Raw genomic sequence first — 23,671 nt, 5'->3', positions numbered from 1 at the left:
TGGTGGAAGAAGTAACTCCAAGGGCAGTTCAGGATCTGGAGTATTTTCTTATAAGATGCAACTAACCCACATATTTGTGTGCATTTATATATATTTCCCCATGGGTCAATGATAAGTAGACGGCACACGTACAACGGTAAAACTTCAGATTTTGATACCCTGGTGGACTTAGAATGTAAAAAGCATATCATGTACTTAACGTAAAAACAAATAAGCGAACAAAATTGTATGCATATAGAATTGAGTCAAATTGAATAAAAAATGGTATAGGAAAATTGGCAGAGCGTGGCGAGTTATTGGTGGGTTGGTTGTTTTTAAAGCCACATTGGGTTATCTGTTGTATCCAACGCAGATAACCGAAACCCAGAATTTTGCATTCTAAGTGTCCGTAAACTTACCACTGTCCCATCGGAGGACTCGAATTTCTGGAGAAGAGAGTTCATGAGGAGGAAGCTAACTTCTTACTCCTCACTGGTGCTATTTTTCTGCAACTACACAAAGCTATAAGAAAGGTCGAAGCGAAGGCATGTTATTTTAAATGTTCAATATACGAAAAAAAAGAGGAAACCTGTATTGTTTTGTCTTATATTGTCTAACGCTTTTCACACATATTTTCAGTATGAATACTTTCCTGTTTTTTATGTGAAAAGAACATTTATAACCACATATCACATTGTTGATACGAACATCTTTATTTATAAACTTATTCTTGGACCACGTATCGATAAACTTAGTGCATCTTCTACTAGTCTGTAGTTCTTCGATCGTCCGTATTGGTGTACAAATAGCGCGGTCCTGAGGGAGGACGCTTATATGTAATGTCTGAGTTTCGTTTCTTGATTGATTAACATCATTCTGTTCCTGCAACAATGATGTCTTTAGGTTGCTGATGTCTGATAATAACATCTGTTAGGAATAATTTTCCTCATATGAATGTATATTCTAATCTTGTTTTATTAGTTATTTTCTCTGTTAATAATCCTACAACTGTTACAATCTGTTTTACTTCTCGTTCGATAATAAGCAATGCGTTGATTTACATCACTCGGACAACTTCTTTATGTTTCTTAATTAGGGATTGTTCTATAGACGTTTCCCTGTTTCCACTATATATGACTACAATAGAATACAAAGTTTTATAAGTAGTTCTTTTGTTTCTCAGATGAAGAGTAGATTATTTTAAACTAGCTAAAATGCTTTGAAGAGTATTAGTAGATTTTAAGCGACATATACCTTTAACTTCTTACAGCTCTTCTCAGTATTTTAGCTTAATTCTGGAATAAAAAGAATAGTGATTCTAGCTTGCGGCTTGGTTTCTGTTTGTTTAGATATATGTGTTATTCTGCATGTGTGCTGTACAACCATTGGCCATAAACGAAGTTTCTTTTTTCTTTTTTTTTTGCTCTGTGTTACAAACAGGAAACTATTCTTTTTTTTTTCACCACCTGGAGGTAGTTTGGCATGTAGTGAGCGCGTGTCTTAACTTTTTCACTAAATACAAGAAAGTACATCGAAATGTAGTCTGAGGAAAAACACCACATCAGTTCTCTGTCTACTAAATATGTCATTCAAACAACATATAACATTTGCTATTATTTGCGCGGAAAAAGAGCATTCATTTTATCATGTTTCAACTTTCTTTCATTGTACGAAATCGATCAAATAGATGCTAAGACACAATGTATGTTATTTTTTATGTTAATTGTAAGATGAAACATAAATCAATGAATTTACAACCTCATTTAAACTGAAACTAAAAACTGTATAGAATCCTCATATGGCTACGTTACTTAAATATTCATCCACGATGTTAAAAGAACACGTAAGTTGAAAAAAAAAACACTTTGTTCTTGATGAAGAAAGATTCACCTTTCGATGGTAATTGAGTTATAGGGGTTTGCATCCTTGTCTTACATAAATACACCTCATTTTCACAAATATCTTTATAATACAAAAACGAGAAGCAATTCGTTCAAAGTTTAGGGAGAAAAACAACTTTTTACCGATATTTTTCAGGAATACTATTCGATACGTAGCGATAAGAGAGAATATAAACGATTCAATCATTTTTTGTGAGATTAGTTTTAGCTGATGCAAGTGGAGGGCGCTGAAATAGGTAGCAAACCGGTTACGTTGGTTTCAGTGGACTTTTATTGGATGTAAACTCGCACATTCGTGTCATTATTTGCGACCTTTTAATTACATGTTTTAAATGTGATTTATATACATATATATAAGAAACTGATAACTACGTCATGCATAATTTTTTTTCAAGTATTTTCTAACGCAGACACAGGTTTTTGATGATATTAGTACATTCATATCTGTAAGTATATACTAATGGTATTAAATAATGTATGTCTTCAAAAGCGTAATAACGTATTACCCTATCCCGCTTTGACGTGCATAGAGTGAATAATTAATGCCGAATTAACTTAAGCGAACACACCCACTTTTTAAAATAACTTTAAAAATGTTTTAGATGTATTTAAAATAAGAGAAAATGTTATAAACCCTGTACTAGGGAACATATTTATTATGTGTTATGATACAAGTTTTTACCCTTATTATAACTGAATAATTAAGTTGCGTTTTAAACGGCTAACCGGTACACTGTTTTACCCCATGTTACAAGTGAAATATTTAGCTACTAATTTACTTAATATATGTGTAGTCGAACTTTTCAGTTTCAAGTTCTTACCTCAGACACACTCCGGAGAGTTATGTAGAGAAAACCAACTCAACGAATTCAGGGAACGAGCCATGACTGGGACACCGTCTTGATAGATGACGTAATGTCTAAAAATCCCAGAATACCTTGTCTTTTGTAGTGCAGCGTCACCTAGTTGTAAAAATATTTTCAATAAAACATATTTTTCTTTCCCCTTTTTCTTCAGTTTATTGGTATTTCAAACCTAAAATTATCGGAATAGCGACCAAAACAATTTATTGTTAAATAACAGAAATGTAACATTTTAATAAATTTCAAACATATTTTATAAATAAGTTTAGTTCCGAAATAACAGAAAATATTTGCGAACTTTCCTCAATTTTGTAATTATGTTTAAGGATATTTTGTCAATAGTGCGTGAGTTTGTATTTTTAAGATTTAATTCTTTATGTATAACATATAATATCTAACAGACAAGAGATTATATTAATCTGTATTTTAATTTTTGTTTACATTTCTAGTGAGTAAAACGAAATATTTGACTTTATTTCGAATTTATATAATATTCTCTGGCACTTTCGTTGTTTCATATCCTTTGAAGTCAACTGTGTGAAAAGTCGTCTTAATCGAATAAAAGGCATTGGAAACAAAGACTGGATAGTCATAACTTTTTTTATGTTGCTCCTCTAGGTGGTAATAATGTTCAAGAATGTTCTTGTGAGAACTGTTTGTTTATTTATAATGTTTATATACACGTTTAAACAAGTTTCTCTGAAGACAGTCTAAAGATAGTGAACCTTTTTTATTAACTTTTTAACTACAGTTGTTTCTGCAGGTTTATTTGTTTTCTCAGCTCGGAGAAGAGTTGGCCTCGTGGTAAAGGTTAGGATTCTTGAGGTAGAAAACTGGGTTTGAATATGGGCCTTAATACCAAATTTTTCTTTACACTTTAAGCTGTGGATGAGTTATAAGAGTGTTAGTATATTGCTGACAAGCTACATTTCCTTTGTGGTACTAGTAGTTTAAAATTAGAGACAACGACCTTTGTAGTCTTGCCATAAATATAAGTGCTTCTTTAGTCCTTGTATATTTTAATCATTTTGGTACATTGGCTTATTTCATGTTGGTGTTCATGTGCGTATATGAATTTCATCAAACTTCTGGGCTAGGAGCCTTTACGTCAGTGTTATTTATTTTTTCTTTGTTTTATTTAAATTTCCTTTCCATCGATATAATAAAAAACTTTCCTGTTGATGAGATCCATCCTTGGTATACAGCTAAGTTCCTTACACTTTCCTGTTAACTGGATCCATCCTTGGTATACAGCTCGTTTTCTTAAACTTTTCTGTTGACTGGATCCATCCTTGTTATACAACTAGTTTTCTTAATCTTTCCTGTTAACTAGATCCATCCTTGGTATACAGCTAAGTTCCTTAAACTTTCTTGTTAAATGGATCCATCCTTGGGACACAGCCAGTTTCCTTAAATTTTCATGTTAACTGGATCCATCCTTTGTATACAGCTAAGCTCCTTAAACTTTCCTGTTAAATGGATCCATCCTTGGTATACAGCTAAACTCCTTAAACTTTCCTGTTAAATGGATCCATTCTTGGTACACAGGTAGTTTCCGTAAACTTTCCTGTTAACTGGATCCGTCCTTGGTACACAGCTAGTTGAACATGAATAAGTTATGCTCTTTCTCACGCTTAGAAGAAACGGAGACATTGATGTTATGTAATAATAAGCCTGCTGGTTTAGGACTAAAGTTAGTATTTCTATAATAATGTACGCTGTAGATTCTTTCCCATAATATTTATTGTTTTATTTTTGATAAAACACGCAGCATGATTTGGGACCTAATAAAAATATTGCTTAACTCTTACAGAACCTCGTAGTATTCTCTTTCACATGTAATTGAAACTTGAAATAAATATATAAATATATTTATATTCTCTGTTATAGGTGGATTTAATTTACGCTAATTTTTTTAAAAGGTGTATAAATAGGTATGAATATTCTCTGTTATAGCTGGATTTAGTTTACGATATTTCCATATCATAAGTTGTTGTTGTTTTCAATTAAGCACAAAGCTACACAATGGGCTATTTGTGCTTTGCCCACCACGTAACTCGGTTTTTAGCGTTGTAAGTCCGCAGACATTCCGCTGAGCCACTGGAGGGCCCATGTCATAAGATGTAACTTGTCGCCACTCAGTGGCGCAGTGGTGTGTGTCTGCTTTTTTCCAAAAAACTGAAACATAGAGTATGCAAGTTACGTTTATTACTCCCATCTAGTATTCTATAATTATACTTCCGTTTCAAGAAACAACATATAACACATAACTATTTGAAGCCAAAAAAAGCAATTGACAACACACGTAGACTTATTTTCAAGAAATTCCGTAGAGGAGAAAAGGGTTTTCACGTGTCACTCGTTTTTGTAAATTTTCAAAATGAGAAGTGAAAGTAACATTGATAGTCATTAGTATATACGTTCAAGACAACAACCTCCATATTACTGTTTCAAGATGCTTATTTAACACACTGGCAATTTCTTGCTAATTTTATTCACGTAAAGCACGTTTTCTTGGTGATCCGTAGTGTCGAATCAAGGACAACAAATCCAGTCATAGCAACATGTCCTTTGAGTGATTTTTTTGGCCAGATGGGTTAAGGCGTTCGACTCGTAATCTGAGGGTCGCGGGTTCGAATCTTGGTCGCACCAAACATGCTCGCCCTTTCAGCCGTGAGGGCGTTATAATGTGACGGTCAATCCCACTATTCGTTGGTAAAAGAGTAGCCTAAGAGTCGGCGGTGGGTGGTGACGACTAGCTGCTTTCTCTCTCGTCTTACACTGCTAAATTAGGGACGGCTAGTGCAGATAGCTCTTGAGCAGCTTTGAGCGAAATTAAAAAAACATAAACACATCAGTGATTTTTTTTAGTGTCGCGTTACAGACGAGAAATCAGCAGTCATGGTAGCATTTGTGCAATGATTTCTTGTGACACGTTAAGAACGACGAATCAACAGTCCTTGTATTTGATGTGCGGGTGTTAACGTAGAGGTCATGTGAAGATATAAAAGTCTTATTATTAATGTTAAATGAAGATCTCTGGATAATAATTGTGTTTTACGTGACATTTTTAATTCGATGCCAAACGGAATGGGTACTTGATTCGTCGTGTTACAGTGAAGTGAACATTGTATGAAATGTAATGTTTACTGAAATGTTTTACATTTATTTTGGAATATGAAATAGGTAAATTAGTTCCCAAACGTATGGTAATAGTCTTGGGTTTTCATATGTTGAAAAGTAAAATTCTTTAAATACTAAGTTAAATAAACCGTTGTATATTTTACAGTTTAATTTTGACAAACGTTTAGTATGGAACCAAGTACAAATAATTTTAAAACAAAGATAGCTTATTTTTATAGTGTTATCTCTTGACAATATCTTGCACATTGTGCGACAACAGAAAATACACTGAAAAAGTAACTGATATTGTTTGCATATATTGCGCCCTCTAGTAACAGTATTTAGCATTCCCATAAATTTAATATTATGTACAGACTATTTTATACAGTGATAATAGCAATACAGTTATAGTCATAAATGGATTTTTTTTTCGTTTCATTATCCTACACTATGAAACTGTATACATCGTAAGCCATGTTTTTCAGTAATTAGAAGCAGAATTATCGTACACAGCAAAACGTTTCATGGTGCAACAGCATTAAGTTTGCGGACTTAGAACGCTAAAATCAGGGGTTCGATTACTTGTATTGGACAGAACAGACAGTACAATGGAGCTTTTCTCTAAAAACAAGCTAACAAGTCCAAAAGGTATTTTGTATTCAAAGCGTCAAATATTTTATCGGTGTAAAAGATCTATAATAATATTGATAACTCGAGTGTTTTAAATAGTTTCAGACCCATAATTCTAATAAAATAGGAATGGTACATTTTCTTATATAATTGTATAGAATATAAAGGCAAAATGTTTACAAAAGCTGTTGGAAAATATCACTATTTTGACATTTTATTGTTCTATGTGTATTGAAATTTGTAACATAGATTATGTATTGATTGTTTCGTAATAGTAAAATACTTGTATAATAATTCTATTTTTTTATTCCGTTTCTAAACACTACTACACTTACCAGCTTTAGTTATCACTCAAGTAACAACGGTCTACAGAACAGAAAAACTGCTCATAAGAGAAACACAAAATGTTTCTAGTGGCACAGCGGCATGTCTGCAGACTCACACCGCTCAAAAGCGGGTTTCGATACCTGTGGTGGGTAGAGAAAAAATAGACCATTGTGTAGCTTTGTCCTTAATTTAAAGAAAAAACACATTTAATTACTGAAGGTGTTGTTTCACGTGAGATCGAACAATTATAAGGTATATGTGCAGGAATAAACTTACGTATTATTATTACATGATATTGATCTCTGTGAATGTTTACTTGTACAATTCACCTCAATGAGGCACATTGATTTACTTATTGCTCTTCTAGATAGATAAGTGGCGCTAGTTTCGTGTAGGACAATAGTTGTTTAGCATCAAGACAAGGCGGTAGAACCAATGTTGTTGTCAATATGATGCTTGGGGTAATTTTAGCCACACACCTTATAATTTGTTTAATTTACGAGCAAGTTGCTGTTGAAGATTTTTTTTTAATTTCGCAAAAAGCTACGCGAGGGCTATCTGTGCTATCTGTCCATGATTTAGTAGTGTAAGGCAGCTAGTCATCAACACCCACCGCCAACTCTTGGGCTACTTTTTTAGCAACGAATAGTGGGATTGACCGTACCATTATAACGCAGCCACGGCTGAAAGGGCGAGCATGTGTGGTGTGACGAGTTGAGTGCCTCAACCATCTGGCCATATCCTGCGCGAAATATGCATAAACTCAAACTGTGTTGAAATGTAAGATTTACAGTTTCTACGACGAGGATATCCTTTATACGTAATTACAGTAGAAAATAAAATAATACAGTTCAAGTTGGGGCATGAGAACCACCTAGAAAGAGGTCTGAAACAAGCCATGATAAGCAAAGTGCGGCATCTTGTAACATACAATAATACACGAACACAAAGGTCAGTGGAAAAAGATGTTTACTTGTTCCAGGTACCTCTAAGCAACATAATCAAGGAGAGTTTTTACTTGAAAAATCTACGAAAGACACGTGTGAAGAGATTACTTTCATAACATGTTCGTTCAACCATCACTTATCTCAAGCAGCTGAAAAATGAAACAGTTTTATCCACCATCATGCTTTATGTTAGCGGTCTGGCTAACTAGTCAATGAATATTTGCTGCAAAAATCTTATCAATGCTTGGCAGCTTGGCTGCCAATTTTGACTTCATTCCTTTAAGTCGCACGCTCAGTCCGTTTTGGCCCATTTCTTTTTTGCATACCTAAGTTGTGTTTCAAATTAGCTATCATGGCGTTTTATCAGTACACACCAATAAGTCGTAGCAAGTACGAAAGCGACACTCGATAGTAAACGGCATTAGCTTTAGGATCGCAACCCTATTATTCGTAACAGACCTTTGCTTTACAGAACCAACCAAATTCTTTAAAATATATGGTATTAATGTTTGCTGTATAAAACAGTGTTAATAACATCCTTTATAGCAACGCCATGGAATTTAGATTAGCAGATTCTTGTCATCACCCCATGCAATCGGTACATCCGTATTAAGTGTCATTATTTATGTTAATTGCTTATACCAATATGAGGTTAGACTAAACGCTTTTTTACTTAGAATAATTTAATAACATTTAACAAATTTGTGCTGAAAAGTTGGCAAAAAGTAATGAATAATAACCGTCCACCTGTATGATTCTTTTGAAAATTTGAGCTAGAAACTGCTTGTCTAGTTTGCTGGACCTAACAAATACTTATGCATTCGCACGTCCTTTCAACTAAAAGTTTTGCCCTTCTAAATCAGCCATATTTAATTCCAATGACAATAAACTACAAACATTTTGGTGAAAGTTAAGCGGTTTTTGTTAAATAACTTCGAACATGTGGATTATAAGTAGATTAAATTTAACACTTAATTGTAGGCTTTATAGATATTTCAGAGTAACAAAATTGTAATAAATAGACAAAAGTTAATTACGTTTTCTATCAAACAACATTCGGTATTTTTAGTTATAAAAAGGGGGAACTCAGTCAAAATTGGAAATTTTATATCATCGGGTTTCAATAAATTGATTATCTTTAAATTTGTTATGTGAAGTAAGAGTCTGATAACGTACATCTGCTGAAAATATGTGACTGTTTATATTACCACAGTTTGAGCTATAAGAGGAGGAAAATCGCCAAACTATCATTCCTGTTAATTAATAACACACAGTGTGTTCTGCAGGTTGTTTTTATTTTTACCGAAAGACACACGTGTTTGTATGTGTGTGTGTGTTTTTCTTATAGTAAAGCCACATAGGTTATCTGCTGAGCTCACCGAGGGGAATGGATCCCCTGATTTTAGCGTTGTAAATCTGTAGACATACGGGGGGCGACACAGGTGTTATAATACACAGTTAAAATATCAACTTCTTAAATAATAATATTATTATTATTATATGTAAATCGTTTTATGAAAACAGAAAAGTATTTTTCATATTATTAGCATTATTATAAAAAATTCTTTATATTATTAAGGGGTTTGGCATAGCCTTGTGGTCAGGGCGCTCGATTCGCTATCTGTCAGTCACGGCTCGAATCTCCCTTTCAGGATATGCTTTCGGACGTGATGATTCTATGATGTAACGGCCATCCCGCTAGTCATTGGTAAAAGAGTAGCGCAAGAGTTGGCGGTGGGTTGTATTGACTAGCTACTGGTGTTTGTAGCAGTCTAAAACACTAAACAACGAATTTATCTACCTACTGATTACTCTACACAGCTTACAGTGGTTTTTATTGTATTGGTTTGTAATGTAATGGAAAACATGAATATTTAGCAATCATACTTGAAATTTTCTAATTGAGCTAAATTATGTTTGTGATCAGTTATTTTGTGATGTTTTTCGCAGTTTCCTGAACACGTAGCTGGAACCAGCTACTTGCTGGGCCCGGCATGGCCAATCGTGTTAAGGCGTTCGACTTGTAATTCGAGGGTCGCGGGTTCGAATCCCCGTCGGACCAAACATGCTCGCCCTTTCAGCCGTGGGGGCGTTATAATGTGACGGTCAATCCCACTATTCGTAGGTAAAAGAATAGCCCAAGAGTTGGCGGTGGGTGGTGATGACTAGCTGCCTTCCCTCTAGTCTTACACTGTTAAATTAGGGACGGCTAGTGCAGATAGGCCTCGAGTAGCTTTGCGCGAAATTCAAAAAACAAACGAAGTTACTTGTTTAGGAAGCTGCGATAGGATATGCATACGTTTTCATCACAATTGTGTCACTTTTCATTCATGGCACATAGATGGCGATAAACTTGTGGGTGGCGAGTTATATTTCATTACAATATCAGTAACTCTGAAAATATGAAGAGCATAATATTCAGATTATAATAGAATAATTTGATGAGATTGTTAATTAAGAAGGTGATATGTGAAGTAAAACTTTTAATTCTGGCTTGTGCTACATCAAGGAAGTTGGTTTTTTTTTTGTATTTCGCCCAAAGCTAGTCGAGAACTATCTGCGCTAGCCGTCCCTAATTTTACGGTGTAAGACTAGATGGAAACAGCTAGTCATCACCACCCACCGCCAACCCTTGGGCTAATCTTTTACCAACGAATAGTGGGATTGACCGTCACATTACAATGCCCCCACGACTGAAAGGGCAAGCATGTTTGGTGCGACGGGGATTGGAACCTGCAACCCTCAGATTACGAGTCGAACGCCTTATCCCACCTGGCCATGCCGGGCATAAGGTATGGTTTGGAGCACCAAATATTTTCATAGATGTTAGTAAGAGTAGTTTTTAAAACGGAAACGCTTAGAACACACATATTTTATTTTTTAATATTAAAGTAACTTGTTAGCTTACACTACTTTATGTGTGGAAACCAGTTTTTATTAATTTTGATATAATGTGTTCTATTATTTAGAAGAAAAATACTATAGAAGTGAACTTTTTTGATGAACGCTTTATTAGCATTTATTTTCGTATGATAGTTCCAGTTTCACTTTATGGGTAAAGACTGAGCGTATGGTTTAAAGGCATCATTGATTTGCAATTCCATCAAGTCACACTATTGATATTCGAGAGACTAAAGGGAATAGAAATGTGATGCTCGCGCTGAAAGAAATCTCATAGCTTCTGAGTTCAATTACTTGGATAGGAAACTAGGATATGAATTGTTTACTCTTCCATCACAATTGTATATCCTTCCATTATATTTCTATACCCTTCCATGTGGACATGGGTTCTGTTTTAGTTTCAACCAAATAATAATAGAAGACACTATATATATATATATCAGAACACTCACAAAATATCAGAGAAGCACTAGGATGTGAAGCAAGCATTAAAACATAAGGATTATCATTCTGGGGTACCAACGTCTATACAGAACCCCATTCCCTCCACGATCTGCTTTCAGAGCTGCTAATAACATCGTTTTCCTCAGTGTCAGTATACTATATTCTTGATTAGGTAATAGGACATAAACATTTATACCAACAACTATAGTCATTGTGGGGAATCAACGTCTATGTAAATCCCTCTCTACCTCCCTCCACGACCATCTCTCATAGGTGTTACTGATGGTCTTTTTCTCAGTATCAGTACACAACATTCTTGATCAGATAAACATGACTTGATTTCCTCTGCTGAAGCGAACGACAACTTGGAACATCTACTAACACAAGGGAGGAAAGGGGATAGTGCAAAGGCCAGATCAATGTCAGTGATCCCAAAGGGGCCTAAGACCTCTACCAGGCCTGGGAAAAGATGACAAGAGTTAATAAACCGTTTATATGTGTATCCGCATGTTCGCTTCACTAAAATATATGATTTTTCCCTTTCTCGTTCCTGAGGTTAGATAGTAATTATCGTGTGTGTCTTGAAGCTATTGTGCATGAGGATTGTGTCTATAACATATGTGACATTACTCTTATACTAGCTGCTATTGTTAATCCAGTCTTAAAGTTATTACGCCCAAGTGTTGCACGTGAAACATACTTCATATTACCTTTCTTTTTTTGATAATTTCAGAAGTTGTCATTTCTTGTTATAAATATTGTCAATGTTTATAGTAAAAAGCTTCCTTCTCAAATATTTTCGTGGCCAGTTACATGCTTTAACTAAAAGTTGTACAGTTTATTGTTAAAAGTTTTATCTAACCAACGTTTTAGCCACCAGTGCGATTCAAATAAAATGTTGTAAATTTTTGCAGTTAAAAACATTTTATTTATTATTGAATTACAATACTGTCAAAATATTTTGTATTAATATACACTAGCTGGGATACCCGTATTCTAAACGAAAATAATGTAAGTTCATGATTAATGAAAGGTTATCTTATGACATGAAAGGTTGTTTCCTTTATACATAATTAAAAGAAAACGATCATAAAAACAGCAAAACACAGAATGTGAAACCGTAAAGTTGCATGTATCTCCTGATGGTTTAGTTTGGCTTGTATTGAACTTCGCGCAAAGCTACATGAGGGCTATCTGTGTTAGCCGTCGTTAATTTTGCGGTGTAAGAGTAGATGGAAAACAGCTAGTCGTTGCCACCCACCATCAACTTTTGGTCTACTCTTTTACCAACGAATAGTGGGATTGGCTGTCACATTATAACGCTCCCACTACTGAAATGCGAGCATGTTTGGTGGGACAGGGATTCGAACCCGCGACCCTCAGATTACGAGTCGAGTGCCTTAACTACCTGCCTTCACCAACAAACGTTCTTGTCAAATTTAATGAGGATCCATAAATAGGAGCGAAGTAGTGGTAAAGAAACCGCAAAAACACTTATAAAAACTGCAAAATGCAAAATGGAAGATGTGTTTGTATTTTCCCGTGAACATAATGAACCTTTATACAAATTTTGATGAAGATCCATCCACACCCTGCGAAGTACTTACACGGACATAAAACAGACAGTACTATAATATTTATATAAATGGCTCCAATACACTAGATCCACGTGTGACGTATTCGTGACGTCATTTCTGCACCCTGAGAATGTAGAAAAATAAAGTTTTTCGTGACAGGAAACGGAGGCGAAACGGTAAAATCGTGACCTCTGTTGCAAATTTACATGCACGCCGGATAAAAATTTCGTGAAGTTGGAGGTTGCACATTGCGTAATAAAAACGTTTTTCCACTATCATATAAACAAGAGTTGTATTATAGTATGATATATCGCATAATCTATAGATCATTTTTAAAGGATGTATTTGAATTTTATGTCAATGCAATATTTGTACTTAATTTCATATCTATTGCTAAACAATTGTCCCTTCCCAGGAACTGTGCAGTACGTGAGTGGGCTTAAAACGCTAAAAATGGTGTTTTGATACCTGCAATGGACAAAGCACACGTAGCTAAATGTGTAGCTTTGTGCTTTACAACAACAAAGTTAAATAGTTGTGTTGTTTTCAGTCTATGTGTTGTGCTGATAAATTGATAAAGCAAATTGTAATTTTGGATTAAAATGTATGTGCACAGATTGTAATTTAAAAAATTTTAATATAATTAACATATTTAGCGAAAATACGTTAAATGAAACTATTGTTATTGCTCACCTACAGAAAGAAATAACAATAAATCAGTAATGATATAAATATTAGTTCCTCATATGAACTTATCTCGTTTTATGTATAATTCCCAAATAGCATGAAAATCTCATTATATTTATTACTAACACCATTAATAATCTTGTCTCTATTATACTTAATGAAATTTTATATATTTTACCTCATAATATAGATTATTGCCAGAAATTTATTCGGGCTGTTGTTTTTGGATTATCAAAAGCAGAAAATCCGTCTTGAAATTATCTTACCTTCTCTTGTGTCATTCATTCACTTCTGTTTTTACGTGTGATTTTACTACTTTATACACTAAATTAGATTTTAAAGATTTTTATAAGAGTGTTAAATAATTTGATTAATCATTTTCAGATGCAAATATAGCTATTCCTAAATACAATATAACCAACAAATCAGTGCATAAATATGAATAACTTTTGTGTATATGCATATAATAACTATACTGTTTTTAAGAGTAAAGTATTCAAACGGGTAACTACCATCCCCATTGGAGCCATTTTGTTTTCGAATGTGGTAAATGCATATCTTTAAATCCATGAAAATTCCTTTTTTTTTCAAAACCAAGTTAACGATACTCAGGTTATATGCTTTAATTTTCGTTATATTGAGGGTTAAACTTTCATTAATAATTTAAATTTGGATTCCTTTGCAGTCTATCCTATAGAACTCACATTAGATCCAAGTCACAAATGTTTAGATGAAGATATTGAAGACAGAATGCAATTAACGATAATTTAATCTATCTTCCGTGGGTTTACCCTCCCAAAATTGCTTGTTTGTTTCTTTTTAAATTTTGCACAAAGCTACTCGAGGGCTATCTATGCTAGCCGTCCCTAATTTAGTAGTGTAAGACTAGAGGGAAGGCAGCTAATCATCACCACCCACCGCCTACTCTTGGGCTACTCTTTTACCAACGAATAGTGGGATTGACCATTACTTATAACGCCCCCACAGCTGAAAGGGCGAGCATGTTTGGCGTAACGGGGATGCGAACCCACGACCCTCAGATTACGAATCGCACGCCCAAAATTGTATGGTCCCCTAAATTCTATTGAAATGAATAAAAATTTTAAAATTTAAAAAGGTGTGTCTGTATTTGAAACAATAATTTTTATTTCTAGAAACCTGGTTTCGATACCTGTGGTGGGTACAGTACAAATAGCTCATTGTGTAGCTTTGACCTTAACAACAAACAAACAATTTATAGCTTTTTAGCAGATATTTAGGTATTATTGTATATCTCACCTGGGAAATTACTAAACATTTTAAATTGTTTTCTAACAAATATTACAAACAGTAAACCTTTCACAGATGTTATTGTTGCTTTTAATTGTAACGTGCAATCCCTAACAGGATAACAATCTTTCAAGTCACCTTTAAATCCATTTTGGTCGTTAGATTTGTGACTTATTCATTATATCTGGCCTGGAAAGGCCAACTCCGAGCAACTGAGTCTGTCTCAACTAGCCTGGTTTATATCGATAATATTGTTAAGAAAAGACGATGGGTAAATACATTTCTCAATCATCTAGATAAGGATTTTGAAGTTTTTGGTATCGTATAATAACAAAAGAAGCTCACTGAGTGTTGGGTGTTTACAGCTGTAGAAACGCAAGGTGGATTTTATTGTAAATGATTTATACCAAGTTGCTGAGATTAACACCACGTTAATGGGATTTTAGTGGTGTCGTAAAAGGATGTGGACGTTAAGTGGTGGTAAATCATGAAACATTGTGGGTTGTAGCACCCAAAACGTAAACCCTATTCGATTTTACATGCTAAATATATTCTTTTTTATCTGCGTTTTTAAATTACGTCTGATAGACTGGTTAGCCCTAATGTTATAGCCGGTGTTACGGTAGACACTTACCGTTATAAAAATTATACTTTTTCTTGTTCTGTTTATTTGTTACTGGTGCGATAGTCGAAGGCCTGGCATGGCCAAGCGCGTAAGGCGTGCGACTCGTAATCCGAGGGTCGCGGGTTCGCGCCCGCGTCGCGCTAAACATGCTCGCCCTCCCAGCCGTGGGGGTGTATAATGTGACGGTCAATCCCACTATTTGTTGGTAAAAGAGTAGCCCAAGAGTTGGCGGTGGGTGGTGATGACTAGCTGCCTTCCCTCTAGTCTTACACTGCTAAATTAGGGACGGCTAGCACAGATAACCTTCGAGTAGCTTTGTGCGAAATTCCAAAACAACAACAACAGCGATAGTCGATCCATTTGACAAATTCCATTTAGATTTGTTTTGTGAAACATCATATGTTTGTGTTATCTTGTGAAAAACAGGTTTTGAGTTCGTTTTCAATATCACTTTGAAGAATTTGATCCTATATATATATATATATATATCGGTCCGGCATGGCCAGGCGGGTTAAGATGTTCGACTCGTAATTTGAGCGTCGCGGGTTCGAATCCCCGTCTCACCAAACATACTCGCCCTTTCAGCCGTGGGGGCGTTATAATGTGACGGTCAATCCGACTATTAGTTGGTAAAAGAGTAGTTCAAGAGTTGGCGGTGATGGCTAGCTGCCTTCACTCTAGTCTTCACTGCTAAATTAGGGACGGCTAGCGCAGATAACCCTAGTGTAGCTTTGCGCGAAATTTAGAAAACAAACAAAATTTATGACATTTGAGAAACTCTTAATCCATCACTCACTTGGCTTATTTTTCTACGAATATTCCACTAAGTGTTGCTTAACCTACAAAATATTTTGTTAAAATTAGAGGTATTTATAATTCTAGTTAGTTTGTCTGGTAACACCTTACGGCACTTCCACTTAGATATTTAGTAGAAACATAATACAAGTTAAAAAAAGGTAATATCATTAAAATTCGTCTTACTTTTGGATCAATAGTGTTTCCTCCGACATAAACAAATCTTTTTTTTTCCATTTCACTGTAACAAAACTATTTTATACAGAATTTTAATCAATATCAGCCGTTACCATAGCAAACAAATGTTACTGTGAATTATAAAAATATTTTTTGTTGTAACATACTTAGCATGCTAGAATCGCACCTACTGAGTGCCATGTACGTTTTTTGACATAAACAAGCTAAAAACATACAAAAATACTACTGACGTCTTCCAGAAACTTAAAAAGCGTCATATGTAAGTGTAGACTACCTTTCGGTTGATGTTTATATCCTAACCAGTGCAGCTTATAGCTGTAGGCTATCTTTCGGTTCATGTTTATATCCTAAGCTGGGCTACGTGTAATTGTAAGCTATCTTTTGGTGTATGTTTATATCCTAACGAGTATCTGGTTTTATAATTCATGAAACATCGTTGTATGCATTTATCTAACCATATTTTTCTAACTCGAACATTCAACAGAAACAATATTTGAGTCAATCCTTAAATATTCTTGTTTATTGTTTATGGTTTCATCTTTAGATTCGTTTGACAGGTAGGTGGCTTCCATTTAAAAGCTATGGAAAGCAAAAACTTCGTTCTTATGGAAAGAAATCGTTTATCCTGTTTATAATGTTTTTGTTTTAATTTTTTGTTATATTCAAGTACGCATCTGTTTAGAATAAATTAATTATAAGAAAAATGTAATATAATTTTCAACTTTGAGCAAATTGACCTATCAGTTGTTATAATATAAAAAAAAAACTGAAGACATTAACAGTGTTGAAAGACCATCAAATAAGCGTTTGGACATCGCCTGGCATGGCCAAGCGCGTAAAGCGTGCGACTCGTAATCCGAGGGTCGAGGGTTCGCGCCCGCGTCGCGCTAAACATGCTCTCCCTCCCAGCCGTGGGGGGCGTATAATGTGACGGTCAATCCCACTATTCGTTGGTAAAAGAGTAGCCCAAGAGTTGGCGGTGGGTGGTGATGATTAGCTACCTTCCCTCTAGTCTTACACTGCTAAATTAGGGACGGCTAGCACAGATAGCCCTCGCGTAGCTTTGTGCGAAATTCCAAAAAAACAAAACAAACAAAGACATCGCATGTGTATATGACACGGAGAGACAGTTTTGTTATTGACTGCTTGGTGTTGCTACTGTAGTAATATGTATGAAGTCGTACACGACCTCGACGCGCGATTCAGATACGGGCAGCAGATGACGCGATGTTGAATATTATATATTTTATGAATCTTTATGGAATTCATTAATATTTCAATATGAATATTATCACTAATGTCCAACCGAATTCAAAATTTGAAAACAATTCTGGAAAACTTAATAATGTACTACAACTTTAAGTATAAAAATACTAGTGCTTATAGTTATGTATCACACGGTTCTTAGAATCCATTATGAAGCAAACTACTGTCAGAAAATGACAGCAGTTTCTAACACACAATAAAAACAAACGAGAATTATAATAGAGTAGGTCAGTTCTCGGAGATTTGTTTAATCATGATAATAGATGGTGCAACTCTTCTTGCATTCTTTAAAAACAAAAAGCGTATGATACATTTATGGTGCATCAATCCTAGTTAGAGGTGTGGATAATAGGGGGCTCTATGGGCTGAAGTTACTCTAAAATTTGTTTAAAGCTGGCACAGTTCCTAAATATTATAGAGGGTGCTCCGAAAATTTCAAAGTTAAAAAATACATGACCCTTGGTTATCTTCCCATCATAGTGATCATTCTAAGTGACCAGCCACGTTTGTGGTCTGAAAGATCATTTAAAGTCTTGCTAATAAAAGGGGATCATTTCAAAGAATTCACAATTTACTATGCATTTAGCTAAAATACCAATACATATAGAACAAAATATATTTTCTGTAATTAGTATTGAATTTAATCAATGAGTTTAATAATAACGTTAAAGTCGTGCTATAGAATACTTCAGACAACCAAACAGTTACAGAAAACAATAATTCCGATATTTTTGAGAGTTTTCTTTTCGAGATCTGTGATACTTGAACAGTGTTTTTCGACTATGTGCAGAATGATTTACCTTTCAGCTTTCCCTATTTTTCATTCTGTTGTTTGCGAAGTCTGTGATTAACTTGACTACTCTTTCAAAAAGATCGTTTACCACTTTGGAATGGAGAATAAACGTACCAGCTTCCATCAGTGGCAAGTGTAACTAGTCAGTTTTGATACCAAGAAGACTGAATAGGAGAACCATGATTTTATACCATTCAAAGATGCAAATTTAGTCGATGAAAATAACCGTGGAAAAATCAGAACTCCTTTTACCAGTGTTTCCTCGTCCTTCACTTTGATACTTGATGAACAGTTTGCTTCTTCTCTGATCCTGACATCGAGTTGATACTTGATGAACAGTTTGCTTCTTCTCTGATCCTGACATCGAGTTGGAGAATACTGCAAAAGGTCAAAAGGTGCAGATTCTTCCGTTAAGTACCAGAGGTGGCTGTGAACCATCATAATGGCTACTTCTGTCAGTGGTGGATCAATTCTGTTGTGTATATATATATAAACCATTCTATAGCTGTAGATCATTGAAAGGTGCACCTGCAGAAGAAATCGTGGATAACCCAGATTTTACGTAGAAGAAAGCATGAACTAGTAGATACAGTGGAACTTGTCCACTTTAATTTGATCATAATTCAGATGATCACAAAATACGTTAATCTTAGTACTGTGAACCACAGATGCTATTCAACGGACATGAAGGGATGCACTAGACTGTAGACAGTGCAATCCACGAGATGTTTTTTTTCCTAAGAAATCAACATGAACTCGGCCTATTCTCGACAATGTTCGTGACACAGAAATTATTCGAGGGAGCTTCTGATAGAGTCAGTCTTTTTTGAAGAAAGTTGATTATTTGCTTGATGTGATCACAATGAGCAAAGTATAAAAGGTTTCTTGTTAAGAAAAGCTTCTACTGCATACAAGTGCCACTCTTCCACAGAGTTTGAAGTCGTAGTATCGAGAACAAATCTAACAATATAGCTTTCTACTTTCCACTGGAGTGCGAGAGTATGGCTTGGGTTAGCCTGGGTTGTACCAGTACCTTGGAATAATTAAAATGCCAAGCAGTTTTCCTTCTTGATAGTCTGTCTGATATTTCTTACATAGAAATTCTTAGCTTCTTTTCATCTCCTGGAAAAATGTTTCTGTCCCATTGCAATTTGCATAAGTTGGTGGAATAAATGAGGTTTTCATAGCAATGGTATTTTCCATTCGAATTTCTTTTTTGCTACAATCCTTGTACACGATTGAGAAAAAGTCACATTGTCCATATCAGTTTCACTTTCTGAAAAGTTGCAGCCGTGAGTCTGTTTTTTACCTTCAGATAAGTTTAAACGATCTACTATTATTGAAATTTTGAATGGATTGCTAGGAATATCCGAAATAACAGTCCATTTTGTCGTGAGGAGTGTAGCGTTCTTAGGCCAATACCAGAGTACGATGGACATTCAAACCCACCACCAGAGTGGACATTCAAACCCACCATTTTCAAACTGTGTATCTGAACTTACTGTCTTGGGATTAGGTTTTATGGATTTTTATTGCAAGGTGCTGTAAGACTTTACTTTCTTTTATCTTCAGGCATTTTTCTCATCAAATAGGATTTTTTTCTTGTCATTTCTTTTTTTTTTTCGCTGTATGTTCTGTCTTCTGATTTTAAAGACATCTTCTTTGATTTTCTAAAGCTTTCAGAAATTCGACATCTTATCTTTTATGTTTCTGATTTCGGAAACCTGATCGTATTGATGTGCAACGAAAAAGTAGTTTGGAAGATTTTCAACAAACAATTTTCATTTGCTTCATTTGATTTGTACTCTTTCTTCTTCTGCAGTGTCCTGTAACCATCATAAGATCAAAACCTTAGTTTTGACTTTGTCTTTCATTAAGAAGCTATTCCTGCTTTGTCCTATTGGTTTGAATTTCAAGTAAGACTCTGTTTGCAATTGCTCCACAAAAGTTGTCGTATTTTCCATGATACACTGGTACATCTTCTAAATAGAAGAAAAGCAGTAAGACATCTTCCTCTGTAGAAGTTGTGGAACTGTGATTTCAGGTACAAGTTTTTCCACCAATTGTATGTCCTGATCTTTCCTCAAAACAGGTCAATCCATTGTTAATCAAACAATCTATATCAACAAGATGCAATTAATATTACAGTAATGACTTTAAATTATACTTTCAAATGTAGATATTGTTTTAAAAATCTGCATTATAACGTAAAAAAACATGAAAAGCAAGCCAACTTTTCGTAATCTTTTAATTAAAGTAAAAATTACAAATTTCGATAGATTTTTGAACATACAAAAATAGTTGGTGCTGGTGACAAAGATTTTGGTATCTTCAATTTGGCTGAAAATGAACATATTTTAATAAAACGAGTAGTGGAATGGGTAAATGTACAAGGATCATACCTGTGAAGAAGTTTTGTAATTATTGTATATATGTGGAGCACGTTCATGGATACTTACAATGAAGTGCTATGATTTAAGATAATTATATTGGAAGTATGAACTTATAATTAGTTTCAATAATACAGGTAAGTTATTTCACACACAATAATTTGTAATTCAAGTCATGAGACATTCCCACTTCAAAGTTTGTATTTGTGGAAAACGAAATTAGCGGCAACTGTCAGATATAATTTTAAACAACAAAGATACAACAGTAAAATGTTTGTAAGTCTTTCTGAAATTGGTTTGTTTTGAATTTTGCGCAAAGCTACCCCTGGGCTATCTGCGCTAGCCATCCCTAATTTAGCAGTGTAAGGCTAGAAGGGAAGGCAAGCTAGTCATCACCATCTATCGCCAACTCTTGGGCTACTCTTTTACCAATGAATAGTAGGATTGACCGTCACATTATAACGCCCCTACGGCTGAAAGGGACAGCATATTTGAATGAAAATTATTAGAAATAAAACGATTAAAATTAATATTGTAGAGTGTCTAGACTGTATATTAGTTTATTTTCCAGCCGCTATATTGAGTGAATGTTTGTTGAAGCACGTGTAAGTTCCAGAATTTAAGAAAAAACACCGCAATTTTATGGTTGTTGTTGGTGAACTGATTGTCTTTAGGTATTTCTTTGTTCTGCAGTTTAATACATTTCTTCTGTAGATCATTTATTTTCCAATGCTCTTAAACACCATAAATAATACTTTATTGTACATTGTAACTCCACATACTAAACACAACATGATAACCTGGGTGTGTGAATAGAAAAATATGTTGTATAACATTCTCAAAAACGACCAATTTTTGGTACCATCACACTCCCTACGAAAGGCAAAGCACTGTTAAAACATTGTTCTCATATATATGTTATTCCACCGCTATACAGTTACGACAGAAAGTGTTCGTTCCCCTGCGTCCCGAGTGGTTTTTTGCTCATAACTTAAAAAGTATCACGATTAGGCTAATAGAAGTATAATATAATATAAGTATTATACAACCACACGTATACATATTTTTTATGTAAATTAAACGACAAATAAACTGTTTATAAACAAATAACAAAAATAGGAAAAGCAGAAAGTGTTCGTACGGTTCAGAACGTGTGAAAAAAACTGATATTCCCGTAAAAATTTGTTTAGTTTGGCGAATCAACTGCATTATACCATTCCAGAACTAGACACTGGGTTCATAATCATTGGAATTTATCCAGCAAAAAATGTACTTCTGGCAACTTAGCTCCATTTCCATCATTATCTGCTTGGTCATCATGGAGAATAGGAAACTGTCCAGTGATTTAAAAAACCGAATTATTGTAAAATACAAGTCTCGTGTGTCTCTTTCTGATGTTGCAACACAACTTAATGTCCCAAAATCTACTGTTCAAAGCATAATTGCCAAGTTTAAGCTTACAGGAGCAACTGCTAACCTCCCTTGTTCCGGACACCCACCAATATTCCGGAGAGAACCAAGAGGAAGGTTCTCAGAAAAGTTAGTAAAAACCCTCGTTTAACACGTAATGACATACAGAAACTGGTAAGGGAAACTGGGGTTGAAGTAAGCACCTCTACAGTTACGAACATGTTACGCTCTTCTGGATTCAAAGCATGTCGTCCTCGTAGAACTCCATATTTAAAGCCTGTTCATTTAGAAACACGATTGAGGTATTCAAGAAAGCATGTAGATAAACCCTTTACCTATTGAAAGAGTATTCTTTGGTCAGACGAGACTAAAATCAAGCTTTTCGGCCACAATGATGTTTGCTATATTTTCCGTAAGAAGGGGAAACGAAATCTTCCAAAGAACACCGTCCCTGCAGTTAAACACGGAGGTGGCTCGATCATGCTATGAGGTTCCTTCAACTCTTCTGGTGTAGGCAGCCTTCACCGCGTCAACGGAATCATTAAAAAAGAAGAGTACTTTGATATATTAGGCACTTATATCAAGAATAATGCTCGGAACTTGCGGCTTGGGCGTCGTTGGATCTTCCAGCACGACAATGACCCTAAGCATACATCAAAGTATGTGCAATCCTGGTTGCGGAGGAACCATATAAGTGTTCTGGAGCGGCCATTGCAGTCACCCAATCTCAACCCAATTGAAAACGTTTGGCATGAGTTAAAGACCAGGGTTCATCAGCATCATCCGAAAAACTTGCGGGAGTTGGAGGCCTTCTGTAAAGAAAATGGAAGAAAATATAAGTCGAGTACTGTCAAACGATCATGGAGGGCTATGAGGAGAGATTGCGCCAAGTAATTCACCTGAAAGGCTACACAACTGACCATTAAAGTAGATGCACGAACACTTTTTGCCCTTCCGATGTTTGGTTATTTGTTTATAAACAGTTTATTTGTCGTTCAATTTACATAACAATTTATGTAGGTGTGTGTTAGTATAATATTTATAATATACTATACTTCCATTAATATAAACACACCTATACTTTCAGCATTAAATATATTTATCGTCTCTCACGTATATTGTTTGAAAATAATAAATTCTGTATTTTTCAGAGTTTCTCGAGTACAGAGTAAATAGCTGTGTACTTTAAACGTACTATCATGGTTTCACAGTTGCTTCTCTGTACACGTAAGTCTGAGGGTTTATAAGTCTGAAAATAGTTTCTATACCCGAGGTACGCAGTTTACCAATAGCTCATTGTAGAGTTTTGTGCAGAACAATAAACTAATGTTCTCTAGTGCTCAAGTGTCAACCATAAACGTAATGTTTGAAATTTCGACGTTAAAATGGATGGCTCTACTGCTCTAAGTGTATAATAATATATTTATAACTTTATACTGAGATTGTCGACCAAGAAAACGTGTTAAAATTATACAGATACAACTTTAATGTAAGTCTGAAGTACTACTGAAAATGCACACGCATTAAATAAAGGACAATATATTCT

The 23,671-nt window shown here is 34.9% G+C and overlaps 1 protein-coding gene across 1 annotated transcript in view; it reads left to right on the top strand.

The window, feature by feature from the left end:
- LOC143240918 (annexin A13-like) overlaps positions 1 to 23,671 on the top strand; it is a 69,706-nt gene that overhangs the window by 962 nt on the left and 45,073 nt on the right. The window lies entirely within an intron of this gene.

Source organism: Tachypleus tridentatus, chromosome 13 (genome assembly GCF_004210375.1).
Source record: "Tachypleus tridentatus isolate NWPU-2018 chromosome 13, ASM421037v1, whole genome shotgun sequence".
Taxonomy (NCBI): domain Eukaryota; kingdom Metazoa; phylum Arthropoda; class Merostomata; order Xiphosura; family Limulidae; genus Tachypleus; species Tachypleus tridentatus.
This window is presented reverse-complemented; position numbering and strand designations above follow the sequence as displayed.